Source organism: Lepisosteus oculatus, chromosome 4 (assembly GCF_040954835.1).
Source record: "Lepisosteus oculatus isolate fLepOcu1 chromosome 4, fLepOcu1.hap2, whole genome shotgun sequence".
Classification (NCBI taxonomy): domain Eukaryota; kingdom Metazoa; phylum Chordata; class Actinopteri; order Semionotiformes; family Lepisosteidae; genus Lepisosteus; species Lepisosteus oculatus.
Genome location: NC_090699.1, coordinates 21,727,860 through 21,743,108, shown reverse-complemented (window position 1 = coordinate 21,743,108; position 15,249 = coordinate 21,727,860). Strand labels below are relative to the sequence as shown.

At 39.9% G+C, this 15,249-nt stretch overlaps 1 protein-coding gene and 1 non-coding gene across 3 annotated transcripts in view; both read right to left on the bottom strand.

Annotated features, from left to right (window-relative positions):
* sgms1b (sphingomyelin synthase 1b) overlaps positions 1 to 12,713 on the bottom strand; it is a 69,859-nt gene extending 57,146 nt beyond the window's left edge. Inside the window, exon 1 of one of the 2 annotated variants that reach the window (XM_015346814.2) lies at positions 12,488 to 12,713. The gene's annotated coding sequence lies outside the window, so the exon portion shown is untranslated. Of the gene's footprint in view, positions 1 to 641; positions 818 to 12,487 lie in introns of those variants that run through there. The other variant, XM_015346815.2, reaches the window with a different exon arrangement.
* On the bottom strand, positions 9,316 to 9,506 carry LOC138238471 (U2 spliceosomal RNA). Its single transcript, XR_011189523.1, has one exon. It is a non-coding gene; the product is annotated as a U2 spliceosomal RNA (small nuclear RNA).
* Positions 12,714 to 15,249: the final 2,536 nt, after the last annotated feature.

The window sequence follows — 15,249 nt, the reverse complement described above, 5'->3', positions numbered from 1 at the left end:
CAAATAGACACGGAAAGCCTGTAGCTAAGAGGCTTCAGATTAGTTTAGTGCTCATTACAACTACAAATTCTGAATGCCCAGAGACCATCAGTTCTCTTGCCTATGGACCAGTGAAGATCTCATGATCATTTTGCACTTTGTGCAAAACTTTGTTTTTGGTTATTATTTTGTTTAGTAGAATAATTAATCCAAAAGCAGCTACAAATGTTAATGATAGACTTAATTAAGAATGAAGAACAATAACTACATTCTGGCATTCCACAGTCAAAATCTGTCACAATCTGTACTGTGCCTAAAATTCCTCCAGATCACATAGTCCCTTAGCAATAAAATACAAAGTATACGTTTGATATATTTAGAAAATAAAAAGTATAATTGTGTGTAATAATGACTTTTTTAAAAAGATATTATGTCATGAGTTCTAAAGCAGCTCTCCGAAGAACGGTCACAACCTTCTTGCACATTCACTACCAACTTCTGCAAATTGCAACAGCTGCATAAGAAAAAACTTACTGGAAACCTCCAGACAATGCAGAGAACAGAAGCTTTTTCTTTGTTACATTTTTGTGGGGTCTGATAATTCAGCACTGCTGAAGAGTCACAGATGCAGATCTGAACTTACATGGGATTAAGAAACTCACCCAATAACTTTCTCTCCCAAGTAGCTGCTGTGGCTCCAAGATTAATCTTGCCTTGCCTGTGCAAAGCGAACAGCAGGACTCTGGAAGTGGAAAGATGGTGTCAGGTCTGAAGTCTCTCGACTGCTGTGCAAGGAGGCTGGCTGCAGTCCTCCACCCACCACATCACTCTTCCCTTCCTGGCAGCTCACAGGGGTATAGGCAGAACCATGAAAGCATTGCTTAAACTCAATTACATACAACAGAAGGGAAAGTCCCTCCTCTTCACAAAACTTGCCGTACAGCTGGCGTTCCTTTTACAACCAAATCAAAAGGATATTCACTTACCCCAAAAAAACCGTTTAGAAACAGGGGCAGTGTGACTCATAAGAGAGGATAACCCTTTCCTCATGACAAATTCCAACTGTGTTACATCAGCTGTAGCTACGGCCTGTATCGCGCTGGGGGCCAAAAAACAATATGAAGGAATCTGACCAAAAGCCAAGTCCTGACAAGTCCAAACTGAGGCTGTGCTGTCTGTTCAGACACTGCGGGTCGCCCCCCTCCAACTCAGCTGCCAAGAACCTTTGGCTCAATGAAGAAGAAATGCAAGTGCTATGGCCTTCTCACCTATTTAATACAGCTAAGAGTTTTTATACATCTGGCTGCTGTTGTGCATATAACGATTTTTACATTTAAATTTTAAAAAACGGTTCCTTTGTTGAATTCTAGACTTCGGCTAGACAATCTTCCTTTCATGCTTGAGAGGAAAAAATACATATCATTTGGCTATGTGTCATAAACTCTCCTCAATAACAATTTCAGGCTTACTTTATTATGCGAACTGCCTCAGTGTCGAGTGTCTTTAGGATTAAGGAAAGATCACCTCAAACGCCTTCTGTCAACATGACATAATTAAGGGCACCTGCAGCCGCATCCCAAAAGTGGGAACTGACACACACTGGATTTCCTATTCATGCCAACAGCCTGCTTTTCAGAATTAACACTGCATTGGGAAATGGCTAATTGTGATAAATAAGAACATGTTTAATTCCACTTTTCAGTAGCAATTACATAAAATCTATTTGCTTTCTGTTAAGTGGACCCTGCTTTTCTCATCATTTACTACTTCAGACATACAGTGAGATGAAAGAGCTTTTGGAGAGCTCCTAAGAACTTGTTACTTTTCAGAGACAATCCTTTAAAAGAAAAACAGGCAAAGACAGTCAGGTTACAAAGTAATTTGCTTTTTAAATCCCATCTGCCTCCTACACACTGCCTTTTTGGAAAGATCCAGCAGTTCAGATCAGAAGAGACAGGAGACTGCAGTGTGGAGCAGTGGGAAGGGTTTTAGACTCCTAACTAAAACAACAACAAAAGGTCGTGGGTTTAAATCCTAGGTACGACACTGCTGTTGGACGCTTGAGCAAAGTACAGTACTTTACCTGAATTATTTCAGTAAAGTACCAGCTGTATAACCGCATGCAAATGTAAGTCACTTCTGGTAAAAATGTCAGCAGAAGCCCAACAAATGTTAATAAGTGGTAATTAGGTCTGGTCATTCAGACACTTGCAGCTGGGATTTCGATTCCAATGAATAAAAGTAAAACTGGATGAACTGGATGGTGCTTAAGCCTGTTTTCTGCTTGTTTTGTTCAGGTATTTATCTCGAGGTTTTAATACAAATGCAATGTCACGTGAGCACACGTGAGCGTACATAACCAGAAACATTCTGGAGAACTTAATGTGTAAAAACTCCACAAAGTCCAACCTTTGAACAAACCATGGACTTAATGTACATATTTGTACATGAACTCATTAATCTCAGGATTTGATTATTACCTCTTTTTTAAATGTAGAAGGTATACACATACTGTAATATTGTATGAATAGGATTCACAGAAAGACAGAGAGAGAGGGATAATGCACATCTTTGGAACACAGAGTAATGGTAACAATGGGCTATTATACTAAACAGATGAAAACTGATAGCCTCTCTGTCTGCTGCACGTCCAGTGCCAATCTGTTAAAAGTTAACCTCCAATTTCTCTGCATAACTGAACTCACAGCTGACCTTTATTTTCCTGACATGCCCTTGATGATTTGTGGGAACTACATGGACAGAACCATTTTCTGGTGTGTTTAGAAAATAAACTTACCGAAGAATAAGATGAATGTTTTGAATATGTCTTCCATATGAGAGGAGCCTGATGAACAACAGGTTAACACTAGAATTCACTCTTAAACAGCGATTTTTACTCCTGGTCTTGGAGGGACACAGTCCCCCAGATTTCATAGGTAACTTATAACCATCAATGAGTAACAACCTGGAAACAGTGGCAATATAAAGTAAGTGAATAATGGATTCATGTCAAGCCGTTGGGAGTCCAGGGTGGAATGAAAACCAGAAGACACGGTGGCCCTCCGGGACCAGGAGTGAATATCAGTGCTCTAGACCCGTTGTCCAGTAGAAAGTTTTACCTGGCTTTGTTTTATAGCCATATAGTGATGTTTTTCCAACTTTTAAAAAAATTCTAAATTCAATAAAGGTTCAGGTTATGTGATTTTTCTAAGATCTCAGAGTCACACAAGTCAATTACCACACAGGCAAAGAACTAGCCAATATTCATTCAATATCAACCAAACAATATTCTTTATAAAAGTTTACATTCTCTACCGTCCAAATAAATGAGAATATCATTTTGCAGTAACATGGGAACTATGGCAGATGAATATAATCAAGTGACATTTTGCTGTAACATAGATTAATGACAATATTCAAACTGGATGCCTGGCATTATTCAATCCCCTACCTAACCATGCTTTGAATTTATACAAGTAAGAATGAAAATTCATCTTTTCAATTCAAAGATAAAATAGGTCCAAAATGCAAAAAAAAAAAAATCATGAGATAAGGGGAGTTAACCTAGAGTTGAAATTTGTCAAAACACCAGGGTTACACAAAATGGCCACACTAAATTCGCCACACAATTCGGTCAGTGAAGTACTTTCTCTGGTTAGTAAGTACGATGCACTGTGCACTGGGGCTGCTGGCACAGAATGGCTGTTGGGTGTCGTATACAAGTGGTAGAATAAGTGAATCTCCTTTTCTATGTATGAAGCAAATGCAACACTTCCTTTCAGATAAAAAATAACTATACAATTGCAAAAAAAACCCCAGAAATATCAATATCAATGTACATGTGGATATATACTGTTCTTTTAAAAATCACCACTGCTTTAATAAAAAAACAAAACTATAAACACAGGAAGTACACATATTCCTTCAACCTTAATACTGTCAAGTAATGACTGTTTGAGTTTGAATTCCAAAACACTCACTGAACTAGAACCCCTTCAGTAGCAGGGGAGATGGTAAACAATATTACCCTCATAATGGAGCACTGACCAATGCTGAAACAGAGATCTGATCTAGTGAGACCAATATAAACTGTCTAGGGATCTGAGCATGGTCCTGATATATGTCTCCTATGCATTTCTGTGCAATACTGATCTTCACATATTCTTATAACAAACACAAGAAAATGAAAGAATGTGCCAGAAAAGTGCCACTGGCAGTTCTAATATCCTTAGTGATGACAGCACATGAAAACCACTCCTGCTCAGATAAGGCAAGAGGAGTCTATTGCAGTATTAAAGCAAGTTAAAAAGAGACTTGGTGTTTTGTAACCCATGTTTAATCCAATTGACCATTTGACAATGAACCTCTGCAAAGCAAGTATTCTGCGGGATGTTTTACAACCATTGATGTTTTTATCGACATGTGCAAAGAAACTGACTCCTTGGTGCCATCCTCAAACTGCACCTTATCAATGCCAGTGAAGCATAAAGTGTATTCAGCTGCAGAAAATCAACTCAACATCGTTTGACTTGTTGCAAGACTTCCCTGGAGTTTCTAAATATGAAGGAAGCAGGTCCATATCACCATTTCATCGCAGAAGAGTTCCGAACCAGAACCCTGGAAGGTCTCCACTAGCTGTAATTGCGATACCCATCTCCTCTTTTATTTTTGGGTATTTGACATCAAAACAAAGAAGTGTGCAGTGCTACCTCATAGACCTGGAATCTTTTAGCATTAAAAGGTATAGTTACAGCAACTTTCTAAAAACAATTAAATAAAATAACTCTAAAATACAGGACACGTATGCGTGGAGATTTAAAATAATGTTAATGTTAATTACCAACCCTGCTGCACTTAGACTAGAGTATGCTTCATTGCCTGAATCAGGATTCAAGTATTCAAGTTTTTCAACATGTTTGTATCATTTCATTGAACCCAAGGCATTACATCTAGAAAAACTTCACACTTTATACATTTCTAATTAAAGAGCAGAAGTTAAACGCTGTAATTAGACTCATCTGACTGAAGGCTGCATCATTCCTATGCTGCACATAAAGCATGACTGAGTTGTCTTTGAAGTGCTCCATCCCAGATACTGACAACCCTTTTTTATCCATTTATAGAAATTCATTTTGCTGAAAACATATCTCTACCAGTACAGTCTCATTGGCTGCAGAATATTTCATTAACATGTGCATGTGATAGCTTAATTTTTACACAATTGTTACATGAAACAGCCATGCCCTCAACAGTGAAAATGAATAAATGTATAAACTTACATATTTTAACCACAGCACTTCTAGCTCAACGAGACTCTGAGACATCTTTCATTACATCACCAAAATTCTGATAATGTTTTGCAAAGAATAAACCTGACCCTCCCCAGACTAGCTGTAACCATAAAACCAATCAAAGTAGCAATGTAAATATATGGTTTAACTCTAGATTTATTCTTGACTTTAGCATCAACCACACCCTGACTCAAACCCAGCACTATTTATACCAGCCTCAAACCCTGACTTTCTCCATCACCTGATCTAAATCAAACAGAACATAAAGCAAGAGCTGTAAGTCAGGCTCAAAACAACAAAGGAGCACCAACAGCTTGACTGAACTGCAACATTATTAATTTGGATGACGCAAATGAACTTTTATCTAAAGCAATTTACACTTGCTCTCAGTGTATTGCATAAAGTTTGATTTTTTGTGACATATTCATGACTCAAGAGGCTTTTGCTTTCTTAAGGACACAAACAGCTGTATTCCATGTGGAGCTTAAATGCAGAACCTCCCCCACTGCTGCCCAGATATACAACAGATATACAAAGTATTTCCAAAAGTGTACCCAAAAGAGCACAGGACAGGAAAGGAAAGGGTGATTTGAGTCTTTTACTGAGCATATCATTTAATCTTACCTTCATCTTTGATCGCAGACGAATTAACAGAACCTGGTGTGTCTTACCAGCTGAGCACATTCCCTCTAGGTCAGTCAGGACACATATGCTGCCTTTCATACCATACAAGTAGTTATGGTTGAAACTCTTAAATTCACAATGTTTGTCTTACTGTGATTTCTTATACGGGCTTTGTTGCATATGTCAAGGTGTACAGCAATGAACTTCCACTTCTCAAAAGTGCTTAAGAGGGAGAGCAGTACAAAACAATCACTAAACTCTAGTTCAGAACATACTGGATCACCGTATACTAATCGTATGGATCAAAACCTCTCCACACTTCCAATCTTGGCGTTATGGTGCTTATAACGCCAAGGTCATGGGTTTGATCCCCGTACGGGCCAGGTGAACACCTTCGCTTGTGGCGGAGCGATGGTACTGTGGCTAAGGACCTGCACCTGTGGCGGCAGAGGAATCCTATTCCGTTGGGCCCCTGAGCAAGGCCCTTAACCCCAACTGCTCCAGGGGTGCCATATAAATGGCTGACCCTGCGCTCTGACCCCAAACTTCTCTCTCCCCATCTGTGTGCCTGTGTGTCTCATGGAGAGCAAGCTGGGGTATGCGAAAAGACAAATTCGCTTTGCAAGAAATTATGGCCGTTAAAGTGATCTTATCTTATCTCAGGAATCAGGCTTTTCAGTGCAGCCTCCTCTTCCACCACCAGGACAGGCCCTTGCACTGATGCTTTCTGACATCACCAGCTTCAGGATGGTAACAATACAGGTGGTATGTAAGTCACTGGATGGCAACTTTCCCCATTCATAAATTTAACTCTAGGAAAGAGCATAAAAATGTAGGTCACTTTGAATAGAAGCACCAGGCAAAATAGATGAATAATAATCCCAGACTCATCCAGCCTCGATTGTCAAACACCTACCTTTTTCTTTACAGTGGGCCAAGTGCCTCTTCCTTTAATGTGAGAAGGCATCTTCCAAAGCTCAGGAGGAAGCACCAACAAGAGCGATTTTGTAGACTTTAGACTGGCAGTGTGGCATTACGGAGAAGTGTTAACACATGCAATTATTACACAATGGCCTATTATCTTCGGCACTGCAGCCTGAGATAGTCTTTTTTAACTTTGTTTGCCAATTTAAAGCGTCATTACCTCATTGTAGTCTATGGTGCTGAGGCTGTTGTACATTTATTTCTTCTGCTACAACTAAAACGTCAAGAAGCGTTTGTTGCATCAGGGCATCATGAGCGAATCTTCCGCAGCCGTCTCTACATTACAGAGTGCTCCTTCAAATCGAACTGCAAACCACAGGCTGCCCATCTAAATAAGTGCAACGACGGTATGTCTCCCAGGATATGGTTTTGGCTTCTCATTAAAAAGAAATCGGAGTGACTTCACATGAAAGGCCTTAATGTTACTTTGAGCCCACTGTTTTCCCATCTGGTGAGAGTTTTCACCCATCATGCCTCTTTCAGAGGCAAGGGTAAAAATATCTACAGTATGTCATAGCTGGCTATGCAACTCCCAGACTGTAGCGCATATATATCATATAAACCAGGTCACACGTTGATATTTTCATCCTCAAATATTAACCAACTACAAATGCCAATAAGTGCTTTTCTTTTCAAATAATCTAACATTTGAGAAACGAGATGTTAACATTTCACTTGCAGACTGAAACATCGGAACCTCAAGATGTAAAAAGTACCATCCAATAATGATTTTTTAGCCCCCTGACACTTTCATGGTAAATTTTCACAATACTTTCTCACTCAAATCCTAGCTTTGTATGGTTAATACACAACCATGCAAGACAGTGGTGTTTTCTGTTCAACTGAAGCTCCAAATGAAAGACGCCACAATCTGTGTACTGTGTCAAAATCCAATTACGTTCTCCCTTGCACATCTAAAGCTTCTTGGCCACAACGATTAGCACCCAAGAGACAGGTACAGACCTGGTAATGGGTTTATGAGATGGTAATTGCACTCTGCACTGTATGCTTTAATCCCATACCATTAAAAACTATATTTAACCTTATGGTTGTTCCCAGGTATCATCAACTTCTAATATAGCAATAAAAATAACCAATTCTCTAGAAATTCTCAAAGTGCACTTTTATTGCTTCTTACTACAATGTACACATCTTTGAAAACAGCATGAAACAAAAAATCACCACCATCTGTCTGATGCACAAACAACTAGATCAAGCAATAATCATTTTATTGTTTTTGGAGTTTAACTGCTCATTTGTACACAATACTACAGGTCTCTGAAAACAAGTTAAAAATAAAATTGTAAATAACCCTTTAAATATTGGGAAAGCTTTAGCTACAAATTTAAAATCATAGGTTTGCAGATAGATATTGCTGTTGTGCCCTGCTACACCACAACCTAGGATATTGGTTATGCAAACTGTTCAGGAATTAGAAAAAAAATATATGCATCTCTGCAACTTATAAATAAAACATTTTTAGCATTTACTTCTTAAAAAGTGAAGTATTTAAATGATATGTTATACATCTAAGTAGGTTTTACACTAAAACATTTTCAGACTGTGACATAACTTCTCAACAGTTGGCAGTCAACTAATAGTAAAAGTACAGTGCTCCCTACAGTAGATATATTATAATAAAAGAGTAATTAATTCCATATAGTACTTTTCATCCTTAAACTGCGTTGCTTCTGGGATAATATGCATAACCATAAACCTATCCTAAAAGTTAGTGTTAAAAATACTGACACTACAGAAATCAGTCACAATTCTCAGGATTTTTTAAATGCTCAATCAACAAGGAGCAATATTATACACAAAATATGTTTCGATATTGCCAACAGAAATAAGTGTTTTAAATGGTTAGGATAACTTATATATTCAATAAAAACATTCAAAATGGTCTACAAAACAGCATGTTCAAGTCTATATAAGCTTACAAACAAAAACAAAGGCCTTAATTCAGCAAATCCCTGTTACAATTTAACACGGAAGTTAATTTTGGAAAATAAATTGCAAATGTGCAGTGTTTTATACAGAATATCCTCAGGTCAATTAACTTCTAACTACCAAATGCACTAGATGGACCAAATGGCCTCCTCTCACCTGTAGCCTTTCTTATGTTCATATATACACATGTATAGAGTTGAGGAAGTACAGGGGAATAAGGCAAACAGAAGCCTTTGTTCAAGCTCTTATTTACAAAGGCTCTGTGCTAGCTCTACAGCTCTCCCTTGCTGCAGTTCACAGTACTTACTCCTGTCTCCCCCCTCACAGTGTTGTAGTGCCTCCCCATTCCCCACTACTTGCAACAGTCAGCAATACCAGGGATGACCACACCCTCCTCCACGCACTGATACTTAAACAGAACCAGCAGCACCACAGTGTTAACAAACCAGTAAATCAAACTGTTTTATCAGCTTCTTGCAGTTCCCATGATATTTCTTCTGGTCCAGGAGACTCTGCAATACCAGGTCAATGCATGGAGAGGATGGGGCACGCCTGTGTTCCAGCTCTCTGTCCCAAAACTCAATTTGCTACTCAACCCACTTGTGGGAGGCCTACCAGGTGTTAAACTGATAAGAACAGAAACTTCACTTGAGCCCAGCTTTAAGGCTAAGGAGAAGGAGCGAAACCCCTGTGTATTTCCATAACAGGCTGCATCACACAATGGGGCAGAACTTAAATAAGAACTGATACACTACCCTTAAATATTGTTCAGCAGCTAAGCAAGGTCGCCCCCAGGATGCCACTAACTTGGGCAAACATACAGTGGCATCCATCCATGGCAGTGCATCCAGATCTGCTCCTTAGATCGGGAGGTTCAGATGCTCAAATCATCCACAATTCCTAAGCAGAACTTGGTGTGGCAGGGCAGACAGTGGCGGCTGGCTCCGATACATCTTTCCAGGACTCCACCCACTCACAGAGTCCGTTCTCCTCCTCGGCACATAGGCCGTGTAAGATGGCCGCTACATCAGGGTGGATAATTCCTGTAAGGTGCTATAAAGCCACAGGCCTGCATGGTTTAAAAATACCACCTGTTCTTCAGGGTCATCTTATGGAAGTATGTATGGATGTTTTGAGAGATTTGGCATTTATACAGGTAAGACTAGAAGCAACTTGGATCACAACTAACAGCTTCTGACATCATGTCATAGTTCCACTCCAGGTGACTGAGAGGTTGACTGTAGTCATTACATACTTCCACTGGGGACCCATTTGATAAAACATTACAATCCCCATTTCAATGGCATCAGTGGCCACTACAAACAGTTGAGGCTCTTGGAAAGCCAAAGTGGGGGACTGGTCAGACCCTTTTTCAGCCTGTTGGGGGACTCCAAGCAGACCCTAGAAAGTAGGCTCCCTCTGTGGTAAATGGCTATGTCATCAAAGTCATAAACCAGAGGTAATGGCACTGGCACCACCAAGCTCCACATCTCTTTGAGGTCACAAAGGAACAACTGCAACTGTCTCTGGCCTGTTGTTCTTACTACATCATGCGAAACTCTGGTCCTGGAAGGCTGCAGTACAGTAAGTCACAGACACCTATAGAAGGTAGCAGAACCATGAGGACTTCAGATGTTAAACCTCTCCAATGAAGCCAATTATGTGAATTTGATCATGAAAAGCTGAGCTGGAATGGAAACCTGCAGATTCAGACGCTCTCCTGGACAGCTGTGGTACACCTCTGCCCTGCTGCTTGCCACCGAATTTAATCTCCTTCCAAAAGGAAGTGGCACCTCTTCAGGTTTAATGGGAGCCCCGTTCATGGGAATAATGGCCCTGCTGTCAAAACCTCTTCAGCCAGCTTTCTTGAAAGGAGCTAGGTCATTGCAAAAATTGATTGACATCACATGAGCTCCTTCAGTACTGCAGACCCAACAAAAACTCAATTGTTAGGTGGGTGTACAGCACTGATTTCACTGCCACACGACTGATAAACCTTGCCCACGCTGCACGATGGCTAAAGCACAAGCCGTCGCAGGACTGTGCAGGCCAGAATCTCGGGGTCTCACAACCAGCAGGGGGTAGCAGCTGCTGATCACATTGCCACTAGAGGAGGTCCTGGTATTCGATAATGTCCAAGACTTTGGCTGGCATGCATCTCCTTCCTTCTTGAGATCCTCTTCAGCTGTTAAGAACTGGCACCCAAGGTTGTTCAGCAAGCCCTGCTACCTCATCAACAGCTCTTACCAGTCATACCTCCTCCTCAAGTGAAGCTGCTGACAGATTCTTCATAATAGGGTTAAGAGAGAATTATTTTCTCAGACTTTTGCACTTTTAACAACTCCGCGCTTACCCAATATCTCTAGCTAGCGTCAGCTTATTCCAAACCAGTAAACACCTACTGCAGACGGCTCCGTTCTCCCTACTATTAACAGAAAGCAAATACAAGAAGGACCATGGGGTGTCACAGACGTCCCCCACTGCATTTCACACACAAGTAAAAGAACTAACAGATCAATAAACTGAACTATTTATCACTTCTTTACATTTCCCAGCATGCCCTTATGCAAATAAGCCCTGGATTCCCAAACCGTCACTGTTCCACAGCTCCATCTCGCGGTGTTTAGCTGCTGTAATACTGTATAGTATATAATAAAATGAATTACATTAAACAATGGAAAACTTAAATATATATGTGAAGCTTTAGAACCTTCCAGCTTTACATTTCACCTACAGCTATACTTGTGAAACTTTCTCTACCAACAAGGGCAACAAGCAGCACTGTGATAGATTATGTCTATACTGATCGGCTTTAAGGCCTGCCGGAGAATCCATAAAGCCTCTGCAAAGCATTCAACAGAAGAAAAGCCATAGAAGCGATATACTGCGTTTCGAGGCCCTGTAATTATATACATATGCAATATATACATTTGTGTTCACATATGCAGACATATACAATAGCCACCAAATAACATAAATATGCAGAACTGTTGCCTTTCAACCGGCGATTTTATTTCCTACATCAAAAGAACAGAGATATAAAAATGTAATTTGTGTTAAGGGTTCGTTCATTTACGGTGCACATTATGGAATCATTTATTTCACAGAATCTCCCATTCTAGGTCAATCAAAACAACATGTTGCCCGTGTTCTGCCATTACAGGGGACTATGATCTTCAATAAGGTTTTATACTGTAAACATAACGGTACGAAAATACAGTCCGTTTGTTCGGTGCTACCAGTACAATTACATGTATTTACTAAACACTATACAACTACTATACGAGTAGTCGAACACAGATCTGAGACCTACATGGAGTGGCTATGTAGGTAACACTTGTTAAAGAGCCTTTAGGAACACTGAAGCCTAAAATGTTCTGCATTTTCCCACGACTCTCGGCAATTCGAGTTTTTAAAGCTATAAATATATTATATATAACCTATCATCCACAGCTGCTGCCTTAACACCAGACGACACTAGAAAAAAAAACAGCATAATCTGATAGGTATTTTGTTCGTGTTTCCTTTAAAATAACAAGGGTAATGTCCCTACTCACACTTCCTCTAACGTAAACACGCGTCAACGCCATTGCTACAGTGTTGCGGGGGTTATGTTACAACCAAAAATAATATAGTTTCCTGAACAAGCCTTCACTCACCGCGAGGTCCACTTCAGCAGCACCAGCAACATGTCAAAATACCACAGGCAGCATCTGGAAGGCTTGTCCGCTACTGTCCTCCTCGCGGTAAACTGGATGTTCAATCAGTTGTGTTTATTCCTACGCCCGTGATTATTTTCACAGCAAATTATTTACATATATATTAACGTCATTGACTTCTACGGGTATAGTGGGCGGGTACATCTGAGCGATTTTCTGTTCTGCATGGAAGGGGGGTCCCCTTCTTGCCCCATAATCCACAGCGTGGTGCACGCAGACTCAGGAGGGTCTAGCTCCGGCTTTCCAAGGATACGTAACAGAATGATTTAATGTTATCTGCTGAGTGGCAGTCTTGTTGCGTCTTTGTCTAGGTTAAACCCATTATCATTATCGCACTAGCTAATCGCTTTGAAGAACTGAAGTTGTCTGTTACTAAATAGCACTAATATGAATAAAAAATGGAATGCATCGCTCACATTTAGTTTTGTGCCCAGAAATAATGTATTAGGCGTGCATTGAACATGTAAAAACATTTAGTTTCGTCTTATTTCTGGACCCACATTATTTTAAATGTCATGCCAATATTTTTCATATTGAAAATCAAGAGAACTGATCAGAGGAAGTTGAAGATCCTTAAAATAAGCCACAAATTGCTGCTGTATAAACGTATTAAACGTTTTGAAGCAGAAATGTTTATTCTCTGTGGGGGGAAAAAAACAACTTTCTCAAAGATGAAAGTCTTGCTTTTAGCTCTGAGTTCATTACAGATTCTGGGTTACTGTGAGTGCAAACAATTAACAATGCCCTTTAACTCTATTCATGATCAGCAAACAAATGCTTAACAGAGACTATAACAGCTTAGCCCTTGTCTGTAAAAACATGCCTACCAGTTTCAATAAAAGAGCATCTGCATTTGTATCACAAGCAAGTTACAAACGTCCAAGCTTTATATTTCATTATTGATACTCTCGTCTGACCTGCAAAGTCTGCAGTTGTCAGGCTTATTAAAGAGTGTCGAAATAAGACATGAGAGAAAAGAGAAGGACAAAGATCTATACTGTGGTTCATGCAGCCTGACATGACGTTTCTTTATTATTAGTTTTCGTTGAAATAATAACTTCACAAGTTGACATCACTCCACTACTGTGCTGCACTCTACGTTTTCTCCCTTGACTCCCAATTGTCAGCTATTTCTATCATTTTCTAAAGGAAAATGCAATTTGTTGACTTTCTTTCCTGATGATCAATGCCCTGTTCTAAGAAATTTGATTTGAATGAAACCTAATTCATGTCTAAAAGCTTTGACGGAGACATCCAACTCTCCAGAAAAGAGCTATTAGAATTCCATTAAAGCTTTTTCTGGCAATCAGTTCATTGATATCTGACAAGGGATTTCCATGTGTAGACATTAAAACAGTTACTACCTGTACCGTCTTAAAGCTGTCTAGTGGCAGGTACAGTATGTTTCGGGAAGGTATGTGTGCAAGGCACAGAGATAGCTTGTAGGTATATTTAGATAGATCAAATACTGTGTAAAATGCAGAAAACAGGTTTGTATGTAAATATAGGCACTATAGTCAACCTGAAGAAATTGACTGTATTTTAGAAAGTTTCAGATTTCATGAAAACAGCAAGTGAGTTAGAAAGAAGGGGGATTAAGTGGGAGATAAAACATCCCTAACGGCTTAAAAAATCTTGCACTTCATGCACAGACAAGGGCTAAGCTTTTATAGCCTCTGTTAAGCGTTTGTTTGCTGATCATGAATAGTTAGAGGCCATTGACAATTGTGTCCATTCGCTGCAGTGGAATGTAACCTAGAATCTGTAACGGATTTCTTACTTTTTAAAAATAAACCCCACAATGTTTCAAGAATGTTCTTGTTTTTATATTTATTTCCCGGTCGTTATCTATCTCTAGCCTCCCACCCTACTAGAGATAATAAAACAGGAGTTAAAACACATTGTTATCTGTCAGAAAAAGATGTTAATAACACTTTTTTTTTCTTTGAAGAGCTCCCTCTGTGGTCCAGCAACAGGCATCGTTCTCATCTAAAAAATATCATATAAAACTTCCCTGTGGGGATACTCCGCTTTACTTTTCTATTTAAGAGTACGGTGCAGTAGCTGGGTGCCTCAGCAGTGTGATTAAAATTGTGCCAGATGCTTTTGTCGGAATGTTGCTTGCCGAAGACACAAGCAACGTTGGGTCTTAATACTGTGCCTGTACCGATCTGTCATTTTTAATGACATAAGGGAACAAAGGCTATGTTTGCTCTCTCCCAGCTCAGGGATTACGAACACAAGACAGGTGACCCTTCTAGCCCCTTAGGTAGCTAGTAGTTAATTATTGCCTTAGCAGGAGGAGAGGGCTTTTGCCTGCGTCACGCAATTTCTTCTAAAACGTTCTGCGTCTGGCGTAAACAAAGAGCGCTGCTGTTGCATTTGGCCGAAGTCGATTCAAGTGTTTTAAATGCCTCTGTGCATGGGTAAAAAAACGTACGATTACTAGATGCCTTCTGCATCACACTTCTGTGTCACGGTTGCTGTAGGTTTTTTTTTTGCGTTGGGGTATGGAAAATCTGCTAGGATCTATAATGGAAATGCGGCGGGACATCAGAGCATCAGCCCACACACTTCCCGGAGAACAGTAAACTTAGGGTGACCAGACGTCCTCTTTATCCCGGGCATGTCCTCTATTTGAGACCTGAAATATCGGTCCGACCGGAATTTCTAAAATTCAAAAAAACTGTCCGGGATTTTCC